This window comes from Electrophorus electricus, chromosome 22 (assembly GCF_013358815.1).
Source record: "Electrophorus electricus isolate fEleEle1 chromosome 22, fEleEle1.pri, whole genome shotgun sequence".
NCBI classification, from domain to species: domain Eukaryota; kingdom Metazoa; phylum Chordata; class Actinopteri; order Gymnotiformes; family Gymnotidae; genus Electrophorus; species Electrophorus electricus.
The window spans coordinates 5,157,058-5,174,904 of NC_049556.1; the positions used below are offsets into that span (position 1 = coordinate 5,157,058).

Below are 17,847 nucleotides of genomic sequence, written 5' to 3' on the forward strand. Positions count from 1 at the left end.
GTATGTGGGGGTAAGAGTCATGTTGATTGTGTCATTTCCTATGGTTCCTGTACCTGAAGCTGTACTTCCCACACAACGATGCTTATCATTGTGTTCAGCAACGTGAGGCACCGAAGGGTAGTTTGGATGATAAAGTATCATTGATGCTATTGGAGTTCATAGGGGGGCTTCGGATTAATTTAAGGCTAGAAATCAAATTGCTGCGGGATCTGAATCAATTCTCTGGTGGTTTACTATAAACAAAACTATTGATTGGATAAATTACATATACTATAATCAGCATCATTTTATTAATTATACTGATGCACTAACAGCAGTGGCGGTGCAATTGGAAGCTATGTCATTAATGACCTGGCAAAATCGTATAGCTCTGGATAAGTTTTTGGCCGAGAGGGGAGGTGTATGTGTTCTGTTCGGAGAATCCTGCTGTAATTTTATTCCAAATAACAGTATTAACATAATTTATAAACTGAAGTAACTGTATAACCTAAGATATTTGTGTGATAATATAAGAAACCTTCGCCATGCCCAATGGATGTTGGCCACATAAGTAAGAAAAGAATGTTACAGGGCACGCAGTTAAATTCAATAGTTCATATTAGAAATAATAAACTAAAGTCACAACATTGTTAACATTTATATAAAACAATGACACATTAAATAGAGACAGCGGGACAATAGTTCATGACAAAATCGTGAAAGGGGGGAATGAGGTGATCAAATGTTTTGAGGCAAAGGAAAGGCCAAACGTTAATCTGTATTTTCATGAGGCGATCTGTGATCTAATTAAAATAGGCTTTGAAGCTCCCTGTCACACGTGCAGAGTGGTGCAAGACTGTCTGAAAGCATAAAGATGAATAATGTTTCTGGGGTATCTTAAGGTCAGAGACCTTTTTGAGTCTATATGTGCAAAACAGAGGCTCTGATGCAGGTGGTTTCAAGGCCTCTGTATAAGTCTAAGGCAGATCACACTGGATTGTTCCCATGAGAAATAAATTCATTAGTGTTGGAAAAGATCTCTGTTTTTAAAAGACTAGAAAGCTTCCATAAACTGTAAAATATGGTCTTTAGCACTTTTCTTATAGATGATTTCAGTCTTACATCAAATAGTGAATTCCACTACATGCACAATGCTACATTTTCAGGGTGGGTGTGGCCTGGGATGATGGGAAGGTGGAGCCCAGTGTCATATCTTTTCATGGGGACCAAAATCCCTGACGGCGCCCCTGAGTCAGCTTCAAAAGCTTCCACAACCAGCATTGCTCTAAGGGATTATTAAGAGTACACAACCCACTTTAATTAAGAGAACACCACCCATTTTAATTAAGAGTACACATAATTCAGCCTCTTTAAAACTGAGTGAATCTTAGCTCAACCAGCTGGAGTTTTGGACACACTATTTTGTCATCGATAAGATTTTATTGGGGTCCATTTTCCTGTTGAAGAGACTCTTGGTCAGAGTCAGATGGCTCAAACATGGAGCTAAACCTCACTGATCCTGCCAGCTGTTTCTCTCACGCAGCAAGCAGGATCAGTGTGGTTTAGCCCAATGTCTGAGCCATCTCTCACTAACACTGGGATGTTTACATTGCCAGGGAGACACCACTATTAAACATTATGTGAACAATATGAATGTAAACATGTCACTAACATCTACACATGTGCACACAAACATATGCCTGTAGGGCACTATGCTTGTTCTCATCCTAATACCTTTTCACTTATGAGGTCATACTGACCTCAGCATGCAGAAACAACAGGCGATGACCCAGGTGTTCATTAATGCAAACCACAGGCTTTATAAAGCTAGGAGCCTCTCCCCTCTTTCTGTCCACAAATATCACACACCACAAGGCAGAGGAGCACTGCTGGGCATATACAGTGCCTGGCCAAAAAAAAGGTCACACACTCTAAAATTTCGTTGGACCGCCTTTAGCTTTGATTATGGCATGCATTCACTGTGGCATTGTTTCCACAAGCTTCTGCAATGTCACAACATTTATTTCTGGCCAGAGTTGCATTAATTTTTCCCCAAGATCTTGTATAGATGATGGGAGATTTGGACTACTGCACAAAGTCTTCTCCAGCACATCCCAAAGATTCTCAGTGGGGTTCAGGTCTGGACTCTGTGGTGGCCAATCCATGTGTGAAAATGATGTCTCATGCTCCCTGAACCACTCTCTCACAATTTGAGCCCGACGAATCCTGGAATTGTCCGTGCCGTCAGGTAAGAAAAAATCCATTGATGGAATACCCTGGTCGTTCAGTATATTCAGGTAGTCAGCTGACCTTATTCTTTGGGCACATAACATTGCTGAACCTAGACCTGACCAACGGTAGCAACCCCAGATCATAGCATTGCCCCCACAGGTTTGTACAGTAAGCACTAGGCATGATGGGTGCATCACTTCAGCCGCCTCTCTTCTTACCCTGATGCGTCCATCACTCTGGAAGAGGGTAAATGTGGACTCATCAGACCACATTACCTTCTTCCATTGCTCCAGAGTCCGATCTTTATGCTCCCTATCAAATTGAAGCTATTTTTGCCAGTTAGCCTCACTGATAAGTGGTTTTCTTAAGGCTACACAGCTGTTTAGTCCCAATCCCTTGAGTTCCCTTCACACTTATATTCAGCTTTTCTATTGTAACACGCCTAGCTCTACATGATTAGGTAACATTGACATCATCTAACACATTCAGAATTAAGACTTTATGAATGAAAGACCCAGCAGGAATAAGCAAATTGCTTTTTGCTTATTGCTTGTCACACTGAATAATGTTGCATTGCTCTTCATTTAACACAATAAATCCAAGCAATGACTAAGAATTTGCACATTATTACAAACTAATACATTTTTATTTATTGTATTTTTTGAGTTGAAGATTGTTCCATTAACTGCTCTGACCAGATGTAGCCATTTCATTATCATGAGCCCCCACCCTCTTCTTGTGCATATAATATAATCTCTGTTAATCCCTTCTTGTATAAACTGGTATTTTCAGAGACTTGCAAGTGTTTTTGGGAACTGTAGGCAGTGAGTGGAATTAGTTGAGGTTGCAGTTTCCTTGTACTTGGTTCTGCTGATGGTGTGAGGTGCTCTTTGTGCTTTCTGGTGGGTTTGGCACGCTGTAAATCTGGGTCTGCAGGAGGGTGGAGCTCGGGTGCTGGAGGGTGGGGCCTGGATGTTTGGGGGTGGAGCACCCTCTTCACACTAGGAGGGGCCACTGCTGTGCTGGTCTGGGTTTATGGACTCTTTAGACTTCTAATCTGAGACATCACATCATCCTGAGACATCAACTATAACCTTGAGTGGAACGTATTTTTCCTAATAATGTAGCATCTAATAAATACAGAAACCGAGCAACATCTGTAAACAGGAAGGAGTATGAGAAAAAAAAGGATCTGGTAAACAAAGACAGCAAAGAAGGTTTTCACGTGTCATCAGGATCTCATGAGGATATTACCTGTGTAAGGTTGTGATTATATGAGGATATTACCTGTGAAAGGTTGTGATCATACACATATATGAGGATATTACCTGTGTAAGGTTGTGTTCATACACATATATGAGGATATTACCTGTGAAAGGTTGTGATCAAACACATATATGAGGATATTACCTGTGTAAGGTTGTGATCATATGAGGGTATTACCTGTGAAAGGTTGTGATCATACACATATATGAGGATATTACCTGTGTAATGATGTGATCATACACATATATGAGGATATTACCTGTGAAAGGTTGTGATCAAACACATATATGAGGATATTACCTGTGTAAGGTTGTGATCATACACATATATGAGGATATTACCTGTGTAAGGTTGTGATCATACATATATTTGAGGATATTACCTGTGAAAGGTTGTGATCATACACATATATGAGGATATTACCTGTGTAAGGTTGTGATCATACACATATATGAGGATATTACCTGTGAAAGGTTGTGATCATACACATACATGAGTATATTACCTGTGAAAGGTTGTGATCATACACAAATATGAGGATATTACCTGTGTAAGGATGTGATCATACACATATATGAGGATATTACCTGTGTAAGGTTGTGATCATACACATATATGAGGATATTACCTGTGTAAGGTTGTGATCATATGAGGGTATTACCTGTGAAAGGTTGTGATCATACACATATATGAGGATATTACCTGTGTAAGGTTGTGATCATACACATATATGAGGATATTACCTGTGAAAGGTTGTGATCATAACACATATATGAGGATATTACCTGTGTAAGGTTGTGATCATACACATATATGAGGATATTACCTGTGTAAGGTTGTGATCATATGAGGATATTACCTGTGAAAGGTTGTGATCATACACATATATGAGGATATTACCTGTGTAATGATGTGATCATACACATATATGAGGATATTACCTGTGAAAGGTTGTGATCAAACTCATATATGAGGATATTACCTGTGTAAGGTTGTGATCATACACATATATGAGGATATTACCTGTGTAAGGTTGTGATCATATGAGGGTATTACCTGTGAAAGGTTGTGATCATACACATATATGAGGATATTACCTGTGTAATGATGTGATCATACACATATATGAGGATATTACCTGTGAAAGGTTGTGATCATACACATATATGAGGATATTACCTGTGAAAGGTTGTGATCATACACATATATGAGGATATTACCTGTGTAATGATGTGATCATACACATATATGAGGATATTACCTGTGAAAGGTTGTGATCATACACATATATGAGGATATTACCTGTGTAAGGATGTGATCATACACATATATGAGGATATTACCTGTGAAAGGTTGTGATCATACACATATATGAGGATATTACCTGTGAAAGGTTGTGATCATACACATATATGAGGATATTACCTGTGTAAGGTTGTGATCATACACATATATGAGGATATTACCTGTGTAAGGTTGTGATCATACACATATATGAGGATATTACCTGTGAAAGGTTGTGATCATACACATACATGAGTATATTACCTGTGAAAGGTTGTGATCATACACATATATGAGGATATTACCTGTGTAATGATGTGATCATACACATATATGAGGATATTACCTGTGAAAGGTTGTGATCATACACATATATGAGGATATTACCTGTGTAAGGTTGTGTTCATACACATATATGAGGATATTATCTGTGTAAGGTTGTGATCATATGAGGGTATTACATGTGAAAGGTTGTGATCATACACAAATATGAGGATATTACCTGTGTAAGGATGTGATCATACACATATATGAGGATATTACCTGTGTAAGGTTGTGATCATACACATATATGAGGATATTACCTGTGTAAGGTTGTGATCATATGAGGATATTACCTGTGAAAGGTTGTGATCATACACATATATGAGGATATTACCTGTGTAATGATGTGATCATACACATATATGAGGATATTACCTGTGAAAGGTTGTGATCAAACTCATATATGAGGATATTACCTGTGTAAGGTTGTGTTCATACACATATATGAGGATATTACCTGTGTAAGGTTGTGATCATATGAGGGTATTACCTGTGAAAGGTTGTGATCATACACATATATGAGGATATTACCTGTGTAATGATGTGATCATACACATATATGAGGATATTACCTGTGAAAGGTTGTGATCATACACATATATGAGGATATTACCTGTGAAAGGTTGTGATCATACACATATATGAGGATATTACCTGTGTAATGATGTGATCATACACATATATGAGGATATTACCTGTGAAAGGTTGTGATCATACACATATATGAGGATATTACCTGTGAAAGGTTGTGATTATACACATATATGAGGATATTACCTGTGTAAGGTTGTGATCATACACATATATGAGGATATTACCTGTGTAAGGTTGTGATCATACACATATATGACGATATTACCTGTGAAAGGTTGTGATCATACACATACATGAGTATATTACCTGTGAAAGGTTGTGATCATACACATATATGAGGATATTACCTGTGTAAGGTTGTGATCATACATATATATGAGGATATTACCTGTGTAAGGTTGTGATCATACACATATATGAGGATATTATCTGTGTAAGTTTGTGATCATATGAGGGTATTACCTGTGAAAGGTTGTGATCATACACAAATATGAGGATATTACCTGTGTAAGGATGTGATCATACACATATATGAGGATATTACCTGTGAAAGGTTGTGATCATACACATATATGAGGATATTACCTGTGTAAGGTTGTGATCATATGAGGGTATTACCTGTGAAAGGTTGTGATCATAAACATATATGAGGATATTACCTGTGTAAGGTTGTCACCAAACACATATATGAGGATATTACCTGGTTGTTGGTTAGTTCTCGTCGGTCTTTGTTTCGCTTTGTTTTGGTTAGAGTGTGTTTGTCTTTCATTGTGTTTGTGATAAGAACCTGTGATATACCTAGCTCCTTGCTCCTGTTTTGTTTGTTTACATCTCATTTGTGCTCTCCCTCTGTGTTTGCCGTCTACGCTGCCTTTCCCGTAAATGCTTACCCGGTATTGCTGTCTGTCTTTGATTTTGTTCAGTGTTTGTTTGTTTATTAAAACTAAGTGTTTCTTTATCCTATTTGTCACGATCGTTTTGGTTTTACTTGTTAGTTCCATTTCACGTAACACGCAAGGTGTCGGCACTTCACACGTGTGTTCCTGTTGTTTTTCTATCCTTTATATTTCATTTTGTTAAAATCATGCTATATGGAGCTGTCTTTAATCGTATTAGCTTTTCAAAGCTTCAAATGTGAAGTTTTACATTCATTTTTGTAGACATTTGTTAATCCCAGTTATCTCACTCTTTCTTGCATTATACACTGGCTCACCGTATCACTGTATGTGACAGTTTCTCTTTCGAAAGCTTGCCTGAACGTTGGCATATTTTGACAGTTTTCAGTCTGTTCTGCCTTGCTTTCCTTTATGCAGTTTTCCATGCTTGGTTAAATATGTGGGTTCAGAGCTGGAATAAATAATAACATACCCATTAAAGATGCTCCTACATGCTGCAGTGTGTCTTTCCATTTTTTATTTTGGTTTATTTATTTTTTTTGGCAACTAATACGTTAAAAACAATTTGCAGACACTTCAATACTGAACAAAGCAGAATATCCCGATACATTTTTTGATAGTTTACATCAGTGTCCAGGATACATTCCAAGAACAGATCTTAAGCTTTACAGCATTTGGCAGGCGCTCTTATTCAAAGCAAATTACATTTTAAAGCAAATTCTAGCTGGTTATTCATTAATAGGTCTTTGTTATTGCTGTACATCAAAAAAGCTGTAATACCAATAATATACAAGAATCTTTCTAAAAGAGCAAGAATTTGCCTCTCAAAAACAAGACATGCCTCTCTTGTCTGCATCAAAATTTCTGTTTGTCTTAAAAGTCAAATCCTAAAACCTTAGCCGGTTACTTGTGCACAACCAGAATTTTTGATGCACTTTGTTCCTCACTGCACTAGTGCTCTGCATATGTAAAAATGAAGACCCAGAACATGCAAAGATGTCATCAAAATATAGAATAGTTGTTTTGAGGAATCTAAAATCTATGATTGTCAATATTTGTTTATCACAGCATAATCACAGCTGCTAGCTAGTGTAACTAGTTAAGAGTGCATTTTGACCAATATCTACCTAAAGTAAGCTACTTTGAGTGGTTAACTACCTAACCTAGCTATTTCCTTTACTTAGCTATTTTGTCTTGACATGTTTGAATCAAAACAAAATGAAAATCTATCCTGATTGTTTGCTAAATCAATTCTTGATGATTCAGGGTAGCTAGCTAACCTAGTGAATTTAACCACCTGGTCAAAGTGTAAAAGCCATGATTATTAAGGTTGTCTGCCAGATTTAATTAAAAAAAAGAAAGAAACAAGTTCACATGAAATGGGCCTTAATGAAGACATTGCTTTAGCCAAAGAAACAAAAAGTATCAGGGAGATGAGGAAGAAAATATGTTACTTGCAGGTTTGTCAGCATGGGGAGATTTACATGTGGGTTCTTATAATGCGCCACATAAAAAAGTGAACAGAGCTCGAATGATGTGATATTGTTAAGGGACTGAGGGGGCAAAACATTCAATTAATATTAGAAATACAAGAAATTTTATACACATTTACCGTGTATATGTGAATGGTTTATACATTGAAAAAATGCATCAAAAACAAATAAGATGAACAGTTGCATAGCTGGATAGGCCTAATATATTAATGGACAGAACACCGGAGCTTTTTGCCGAAGCAACGTCTGCGCTTGAGAGGAAATAAGATATTTTAACTTACACTAACTATCAATCAAAAGGTCCAGTAATACACAGTCCAGAAGTACATTTTAGTAATGCTAAAACGAGACAGCCGTGTTTATGTCGTCACACCTGGTGTTTGTGACGTCACAGAAAAAGGCTTAACTGGCGTCATGGTTACCATTTTGACAGAGTGCGCACACTGGACAAATCAAACTACGAACTACAAGGATATTCAACAATTGTTATTTCACATTTTCCTGTGGATAAATTGGATTATTGTCAGTTATAGATTTCTCCGATATCAAAGGTAGGCCTAACTATCCTCTTTAAGGCAAACTGGGAAACGTCTATATGAAAAGAATGCACAAAGGAAATAATTTCCATGTGTTATTTAGATTGAGACGTCGTGTGTTTATATACAAAGCGTATTATTTCTCTTGAAAAGTGCTGGGTTTTGGATTCGTTTCTGATTTCCCTTAAATTCGCAACCCTTTTATCATCGATGGCACGTGCGTTCACTTAAATCAGCGCTTGGTCTAAAAGGAAGAACATCCACATTTATGGCGTTTGTATACTTGTCGGCATCAAAAAGTATCAGCAATGTAGTTTAAGATATATTTGTAATACAACTTTTGTATTTTGATTAAAATTAATTTTCGTTTCACGAAATATCAGTTGCGCTGCGTTTTGACATTGTGTGAAATTATAGGAGTTTTCAGATTATAATCATGAACGTTTTCAGATTCTGTCATTAGAAACACGGTGACTAAAACATGCGTGTTACTTAAATTAACTAATAAATGAAGGAAAGATTGCTTGTAGATGAAACATTAACATTTTTACTTTCAAAAAGTGGTGTGGATAAAAATAGCCATTTAGGAATGTTACAATCTCATTTTCAACCGTAGTGACATGTAGCATCCCCATCATAATTTACGCATATGTCCGTGAACAAATTAAAATTGTTACTTGTGTGCTGATCATTTTAAGAGAATATTGAATAGATTAAGAAAAGTGTCATGGCCCGAGTCCTGCAGGGCAAGGAGCAGAACTCACAGACCTCTCTCGTCCCAGACAAACATTTATTAGACACGAAAGATTAGTAATCAACGGTAACTGCACTCATATGTAACAAACTATTGAATATAGGGACAGGCAGAAACACACACAACGAGTACAACCAGTAAACAATGAACAATAACACTAACACGAACGTGTACACATGTACGATGACCGACATCGAACGAAACACACACAGTTTATAGAGGTATAATTTAATATTTATCTGTAAAGTATTAAAAGATTTAATATATTTTCTGGTTTTCCCCAGTGAGATCATCATGAGGGGAACAGGAAGTACAAACAAGAACTTCTTCCCTGATGTGAAGACCATCCCAGCTCCACAAAAAAGCCCTACAGAGGCAATGGCCAACCCAAATATTTCTCCTTTTCATTTTGTTAATTCGCAAAGAGGAGGAAGCAGCCACTATTTCCCAGAAATTTCTGGAGTCCCCCAGAGGAAGCCATATAAACCTCAAGTCTCTCAAAACCTGAGAAAATCTGGCACGGGCACAACATTAGCGGCACTGCTGAAGGCCACCGATGGAAATAATGGTGGAAAGTCAATAGGCAGACTCCTGGATGAAGGTCAGCGATGCAGCAAATCTCGGTTCCCTTCTCTGGTTGTAGAGCCACACACCAAGAGCAGTGCTGTGAGTGTGAAGGCTGATCACACTCCACCAGCTCCATCCATCTCAAGGCTACCCGCCCTCCACCCAAAGCTGGCTGCTCTCAAACAAAAAAGCCCAAAGCCTGCTGTGACCCTGCATGTCCCCCACAAACATGTCAGGGAAGTCCCAGGAAAGGTGCAGGACAAGCACAGTGAGGTGAACTCCACATTTTACACCAGGCCAGAAGTGGGTGAGGTCCTCTACCAGGACCTGGAGAGGCTAACGTCAGCCCGTCAGTGTGCCTCCAAGGTCGAAGCTTCCCAGCACCAGTATGACCTGAGCTGCCACAAACCGCTGCTCATCAGGAGGGCGACCTTACATAAGGTAGAGAGCAGAGCTGCGCGCCCAGCTCCGCCTGCCCCCTCCCTGGTGCCACGTCGCAACCGTGTGCCCCGGCCATGCAAGACTGAGGATAAAAACAAGAGGCAGGACAAGTGCCAGGATGGCCAGGCTGCCTCTACTTCCCCTGGAGCCAAAGAAACATCTGTCGTGAAGATTTATTTCTCTCTGTTGTTAACAGGGAGAAGGAACTGTGGGCTTGACCAGTTGGGACAACAGACAGGTGAGCATAGGGGACCTCGCATCAATGGGTTAAAAAAAATGACTTCTTTTGACATTTATTTCACCATCGAATACTAGAGTATTGAGTATTGAGTCAGATTTGTTTTATTTGTCTGTTGTGTCTCAGCACCTGCTCCAGTGCATGTGAAATGAATGGACTTCACCTGCTCTGTAGATGACCACGGTCAGTTGCCTTACAGCCTTTGTAAGCAACAGAAACCTTCAGGGCCATGTTCGCACCTTTGCTCTCCCACCTGAGATTGTCTGACATCCAGAATTCCTGACACTTATTACTTCCTGAGAAAAAAAATAAATAAAATCTTTAAATAAATGCAATTTTAAATGTATGCAGAGATGTTTTTCTGTGATATTTCTTTTTCAGTTATCTTGAGTGTGTTTAAAAATGGGTGTACGTTTGTTATCTTTCTTCACAACTGCTTCCTCTCAAACATACATATACTTGTGTTCTTCTTTCTACTGGACAAATACAACACACATTACATTTACTTTGACTTAAAGCACAAAGTTACACATCTGACTCTTGGTCTCTTCTGATTCAGCAAACACCAGTTCTCTTCTGCTGGTTGATAATCAGGGAAAGAAAAACTTTATCAGCTATGTAATGAGTTATGTTTTACAAAGTCACAAATGACACCAAACATAATTACCCAAAGCTGATTTTAAAGACTGCATAGACCTATAGAACATTATGTAAATGACCACATTACTTAAAATAAGTAATTTATAGATAACTGTCTCTAAGCCCCATTAACCACATTAGTATTTTAATACTGGTTTTTGAAAAAAGAAAAAAAGAAAAAAAATAGTACAGTAGAAATTGCCAAATCTTACAGCTGTGAAAGTCAAAGGCTGTCACTCTTTGGTGGTAGTGGAACTGATTTGGCATTATGGGAAAATTCATAGATATAGTAATCATACGTTCTCTGTATGAGTGAGCATTTAAACCCCATTAAAAGTAGGACTTCAATATAAATAGATTTTTTTTAAAAAAACTGGCACAGTAGAGTTTTTTCAAATTTGATCTGATAACCAAGTGCCTTCAAGCTGTATGATAAACCTCTGAGAAGCACTCTATAGGAAAATCATTTTGAGCCGTGCTTATTATGCTACTTTAACATATTTTTAATAGTGTTGATGCAATATCCATTCAAAGTATACATACCAGCAATGTGTACTTTCATGCAGCAGCATATCTTCCTACACTATACACATTATATATATATAACATCAGTAATCTGATGGCTAAGGGGAGCCTTGGAAGGGAGACAGATTAGAGGGGGAAAACTGGAGATGGGAAGGGATGTGTAAAAACACAGACACCGTTGCAGCACAGAAGTGAGGTGTATCACAAGGGCTCACAGACCTCAATACCTGAAGGTAGCAGCTAGGAGCTTTGCTCAGAACTTTGGCAAAGACCCAGCACTGAGTGACTGGGTCACTGAGCTTATATAGGCCTAGCCCAGCTGTTGGGCGTTAAGTCTGATTAGTGGTATGACTAAGTCGAGGCCTCCCTCTGGTGGCCGGAGGGCCATCGGCCTGCACCGAGCCTTACAGATATTTATTGTTTGATTTATGTACAGGTACAGGTTCGATGACCATACTTGATATGCAGTTGCTTGGGTATGTTGTTTTATGTATGTTCTAAGAAAATGACACAAAGAGGTAAATTACAACACTATAAGCAGGACACATAGAATATCAACAAATATATTCAACCACAAAGGCTAATTATTTACATTAATGGCATTTAGCTGATGCCTTTTGATTCTCTGTTATTTGCATGTATTATTTATTGTCACTTTGTCCATTACAGCCTTGTCCATTAGGGATGTGCTTCAGAGATGACACTGCAATTTAGTTCCGCATTAGTCCAGGACTAGATTATTATCTAGGAAAACAACACTTGGTCAACCCGCAGAGAAGCCATTCATGAATCGCAGCAAAAGACTATAGAAAGAGTCTGAGTCCCATGTTATTTAAATAACATTGAAGTATTTAGTAAGTAAATTTTAGTGTATGTCCTATTCATTAATGTAACATTCAGATGGAACTTCATGCCTATATTCCTTGAAAGCATATATGAATAAATGAGAACATTAGATCCTTTTAAATGACCCATTGACTCACTGATTAATTGACACGCAGAGATGTCAAGGCGCAGTGTACATTTACTAACAAGTTGGTACTAACGCCACGATAACGACACTGCAGGAACCTGTTCTAATGGATCTACTCGACCCATCTCTTACAAAGAGACGCCCTTCAGGTGTGTGTGCATACATGTGTGTACATATGTGTAAGAGTGCATGTGTATTTGGTGTACATCAGCCTCTCTTTCACTGTCTCTTCCTCTTTCTCTGTTTCTGTCTCTGTTTCTCTCCAGAGGAAGGCACCTGAACACCTGAAGCCATGCTGGCAGCCTTACCCAATCACATGGCCCATACACCAGTGAGCTCATCAGGCAGGATGAATTTACAGGTCAGTGCTGATGTCATATTCAACTGTTTATAACCAGTTCATGACAAGCTATAATCATTGTTTTTTCTTACACACACACACACACATTTATGAAAGTCTGTATGTATTATAGGCATGTATGTACTAAATTAGTATTGCTGTAATAAACTTTTTAAGCATATTGTCAATACATCAATTCATTTACTTAATACTCATCATAGACCTTATATGCACCAAATACTTAAATTCCATCTCCAACTCCCCCGGTCCAATTGAATTTGCTTCATTGTACTTCATTGAACTGTTACTAAAGCAGTGTTAAAGTGGCATTAATGCTATACTAAAGCTATTCTAAAACTATACTATAGTTATACTAAAAAAATACTAAAGCAGTAGTAAATTAGTACTGCAGTAGAATCAACATGTCCCATGTTTTCATAAAATGTTTACTTTCTGCTGCATTCTGTGTTTACTACGGACAAAGCATCATTATCACTTGTTTTAATGATGTATTGTTTGTTTGTTTAGCTCATGCCTTTGCATTGCTCTACTGGTGGCTGGGAACAGCATGGCACAGCCTGACCTCTGGAATCTCTCTGCTTGATGTTTTTCTGCTCAGCAGGTAAGTTTGTGTTTGTGCATATACTCTGTATTGTACTCTGCATTGCTATGTTCTCCCTCTGTCTCTCCACAGACACACTGCATATGGGAGGAAGGCTATCTTCCTCTTCCTCCTCTTGCTGCTTTTCGGTGAGTCTGCATTTCTGAGTCACTACATATCAAATCATCTCATGTCCGAGCTCCTGTGTGGGTAAAAAAACATTTGTACTCAATACACAAAAGACACAATGACAGAAACGCACATGTAACGATGCAGTGTAAGCTGACAGGTCTGCTGGTAGCAGTTAGGAAATGACAGCAGATATATTGGTAAGAAATGTTTTGATAACTGGCATGTTAGTGACATGTGTAGTTGACAGGGACTTTAGTGATGGGTGTGTTATTTTTTTTTTACTGGAGCACGGGACTGGTTCTCCTTAGTCACTGATTGATTCCACACACGTTCACACACCTGTCCGAGTCCCTCTGGATGTGAGTACTCTCACTGGCTGAAGAGTAAATGCAGGAATGAAACCATACACGTTTATTGGATGCCTCCTATGTGCTAGAACATAAACTGTTAATACTGGTAATAAACCCACTGTTTCAAAATTCTTCTCTCTCTCTCTCTCTCTCTCTCTCTCTCTCTCTCTCTCTCTCTCTCTCTCTCTCTCTCTCTCTCTCTCTCTCTCTCTCTCTCTCTCTCTCTCTCTCTCTCTCTCTCTCTCTCTCTCTCTGCAGCCTGGGGCCTACCCTGTTAAGTGTTGGGCATTCCGTGGTCCCCAAAGATTACTCACATTACCTTGGAACACATCCCTCATAACTTGTCATCCACTGGACACATCAACATTGCTCCAAAGGACTTCACCGTTCATGTGAGTCGTGAAAAACACACACACACACACCCGCACACACACACACAACACCAAATTATTTAATTAATAAGTTGCCCTGTCATCTCGTGATAGAGCTGCTCCTTTTTAAGGGGTTCCAGGGTGTAATGTTTTCACATTTCAAGTTCAAGTTCAAGTTCAAGTTCGGTTTATTCGTCACATACATAGTCATACACAGTATAACACGCAGTGAAATGGTGGAGAGTGCTCTGTCTAAACTGAGCAAGAGAAACAGGGGTACATAGAGAAAAATATATATATATGCAGATAAATATATATATTCTATGTATGTACAAAAATATATTAACAATGTATGTACAATATATGTATATTATGATTATATACACAATGTACAATGTATATGGTTGGGTATATATGTACACAATCTACAGAATGTACAGATCCATTTTGTATAATACCATATCTACAGTTGTTGTGTAACAGGGTAATTGAGTATAAATCTAAATCTATATATACAGATGTACAGATATACAGTCATGTTACATGGTGGTGGTGGTGGTCCCCACAGTTTATCAGTTTCCCTGATTCAGGGCCCGAATGGCCTGTGGGAAGAAGCTCCTCTTCAGCCTCTCTGTCTTGGTCTTCAGGGAGCGGAAGCGCCTCCCTGACCTCAACAGAGAGAAGAGTGTATTGTTGGGATGGGTGGGGTCCTTCACAATTTTCCTGGCCTTGGTCTGGCACCGCTTGTAGTAGATGGTCTGCAGGTCAGGAAGTTCCGAGTGAGTGATGCGCTCTGCTGAACGCACTACCCTTTGGAGTGCTTGTCTGTCCTGCTTGGTGCTATTCCCAAACCAGACTGTGATGTTCCCCGTGAGGATGCTCTCGATAGTGCAGGTGTAGAAGTTCCGCAGTACCTTGGAGGGCAGTCTGAAGTCCCTTAGGCGTCTGAGGTGGTAAAGACGCTGACGAGCCTTCTTTGCCAGGGAGCTGGTATGGCGGGACCAGGACAGGTCCTGCGAGATGTGAACACCAAGGTACCTGAAACTATCTACTCTCTCCACCGTGGTCCCACTGATCCTCACAGGTTGGTAGTGCCGCTCCTGCTTCTTGCTGCAATCCACGATCAGCTCCTTTGTCTTACTGACGTTTAGGAGGAGATTATTTTCCTGGCACCAGTTTTCCAGGTGTTTAATCTCCTCCAGGTAGGCCCTCTCGTCGTTGTCCGAGATCAGACCCACGACAACGGTGTCGTCAGCAAACTTGACAATGATGTTAGAGCTGGAAGTGGCTGTGCAGTCGTAGGTGTACAGTGAGTAGAGCAGGGGGCTTAGGACACAACCCTGAGGAGCTCCAGTGCTGAGGGTGAGGGTGGTTGAGGAGCAGTTGCCCACCCGTACTGATTGTGGTCTGTCTGTTAGGAAGTTGGAGATCCAGTCGCACAGGGATGTATGCAGTCCTAGATCTCCCAACTTAGTAGTGAGTAGGGAGGGGATGATAGTGTTGAATGCTGAACTGTAGTCGACAAATAGCATTTTAACATAATTTCCCCTCCCTTCGTCCAGGTGAGTCAGTGTAGTGTGGAGCAGATGTGCAATCGCATCGTCAGTGGAGCGGTTGTGGCGATATGCAAACTGCAGTGGGTCCATGGAGGCTGGCAATGAAGATGTGATGAAGTCTCTGACTAGCTTTTCAAAGCACTTCATCACGACTGATGTGAGGGCGACAGGGCGGTAGTCATTGAGGTCGGAGGAGGGTCGAGGTTTCTTCGGGACGGGGACGATGGTGGACCGCTTGAAGCTGGACGGGACAATACCGAGCGTCAGGGAGAGATTGAAGATGTCGGTGAATACCGGGGCTAGCTGATCTGCGCAGGCTTTGAGGACCCTCCCGCAGATACCGTCTGGTCCCATCGCCTTCGTGGTATTCACCCTTTTAAACACTCTCCTCACGTCACTCTCCGTGATGATGAGAGGGCGCTGTTCTATGGTGGGCCCCGCGCATGTGCCATTGGCTGCGCCGATAGTGCCATTAGCACTAGCGCCGTTAGCATTAGCGCTGTTAGCACTAGCGCTGTTAGCATTAGCGCCGTTAGCATTGGCGCTGTTAGCACTAGCGCTGTTAGCATTAGCGCTGTTAGCATTGGCGCTGTTAGCACTAGCGCTGTTAGCATTTGTGCTGCTAGCATTAGCGCTGCTAGATGTAGCCTCGAAGCGAGCAAAGAATGTATTCAGCTCGTTCGCCAGAGACTCATCCGCACTCATCATTTTTATACACTCCTGCTCTTCCAGGCACTGACACATGAAAACGAGGAAGGGAAACCTCTTGGAACATTTACTTATGACCAAGATGGAGAACCCATCCAGACCTACCAACTTCCTGTAAGAAAGTTGTACAGTAACTCACCAAAATATAGAAAGATGGAAATATTTACACATCACTTTTTATTCCGATAATGTTAGCAGTGTTAATATTATTAATAATGTATTATTGGTGTTAGTGTATTTAATGTATTTATATATACTTTACTTTATATATACACTATAATCTTTTGTACTCAAGTTGATAACATTTATTGACACTTTGGCCCTTTAAAACATCTACAGTAATACATCTCTCTCTGGTGGACAAATTAATGTACCACATCCCAAATGCATCTCCAAAGAAAAAGTTCATCCTTGTTTCACTGATCTTAGGCCAGTTTTGCTGTTGCTCCACTTAAGAATAAAAAAAAATTAGGGGCAAAAATTTGTACAACACTCGAAAAATAGAACATAAATGGTGCCACACTAAGCTTGTAGTCTTCCAGCTTGCATGGAAGGAGAGCCTTCCATAGAAAAGCACTTATTAACACTCCAGCATCTTATCTCTCAAACCTCATAGAAAATAACTAAAATAATGCTATATTTCTTTTTAGTACAATTGCACATCTACTTAGAAAAATTCTGCCCTCGCACGTTTCTTAAGGAAATCCTACCTGAAGTAACGGAACCTTTACTAAAAATGTAGGCTTTCAGTCAGTGTTTAGGCCTAATCATAGTACAGAGACAGCACTAATTAAAGTAGTTAATAACCTGTTGTTGGCTTCTGACCAGGATTATGTCTCTTTGCTTGTATTACTTGATCTGAGTGCAGCATTTGACAATATAGATCACATCATTTTAGTACATAGACTCAAAAATGTTGGAAATCCTGGCAGTGGATCTAGAACACACACACACAAACACAAACACACACACCTTTCCATAACACCCCTCCCCATACACAAACAACAAAACATGCCCAAAACGTCAACATCTGGAAAGAGCATCTGCC

At 39.6% G+C, this 17,847-nt stretch overlaps 1 long non-coding RNA gene across 1 annotated transcript; it reads left to right on the forward strand.

Annotated features, from left to right (window-relative positions):
- The first annotated feature begins 13,344 nt into the window (after positions 1 to 13,344).
- On the forward strand, positions 13,345 to 16,972 carry LOC118240615. Its single transcript, XR_004775529.1, has 4 exons — positions 13,345 to 13,703; positions 13,776 to 13,831; positions 14,423 to 14,556; positions 16,824 to 16,972. It is a non-coding gene; the product is annotated as an uncharacterized LOC118240615 (long non-coding RNA).
- The last annotated feature ends 875 nt before the right edge of the window (positions 16,973 to 17,847 follow it).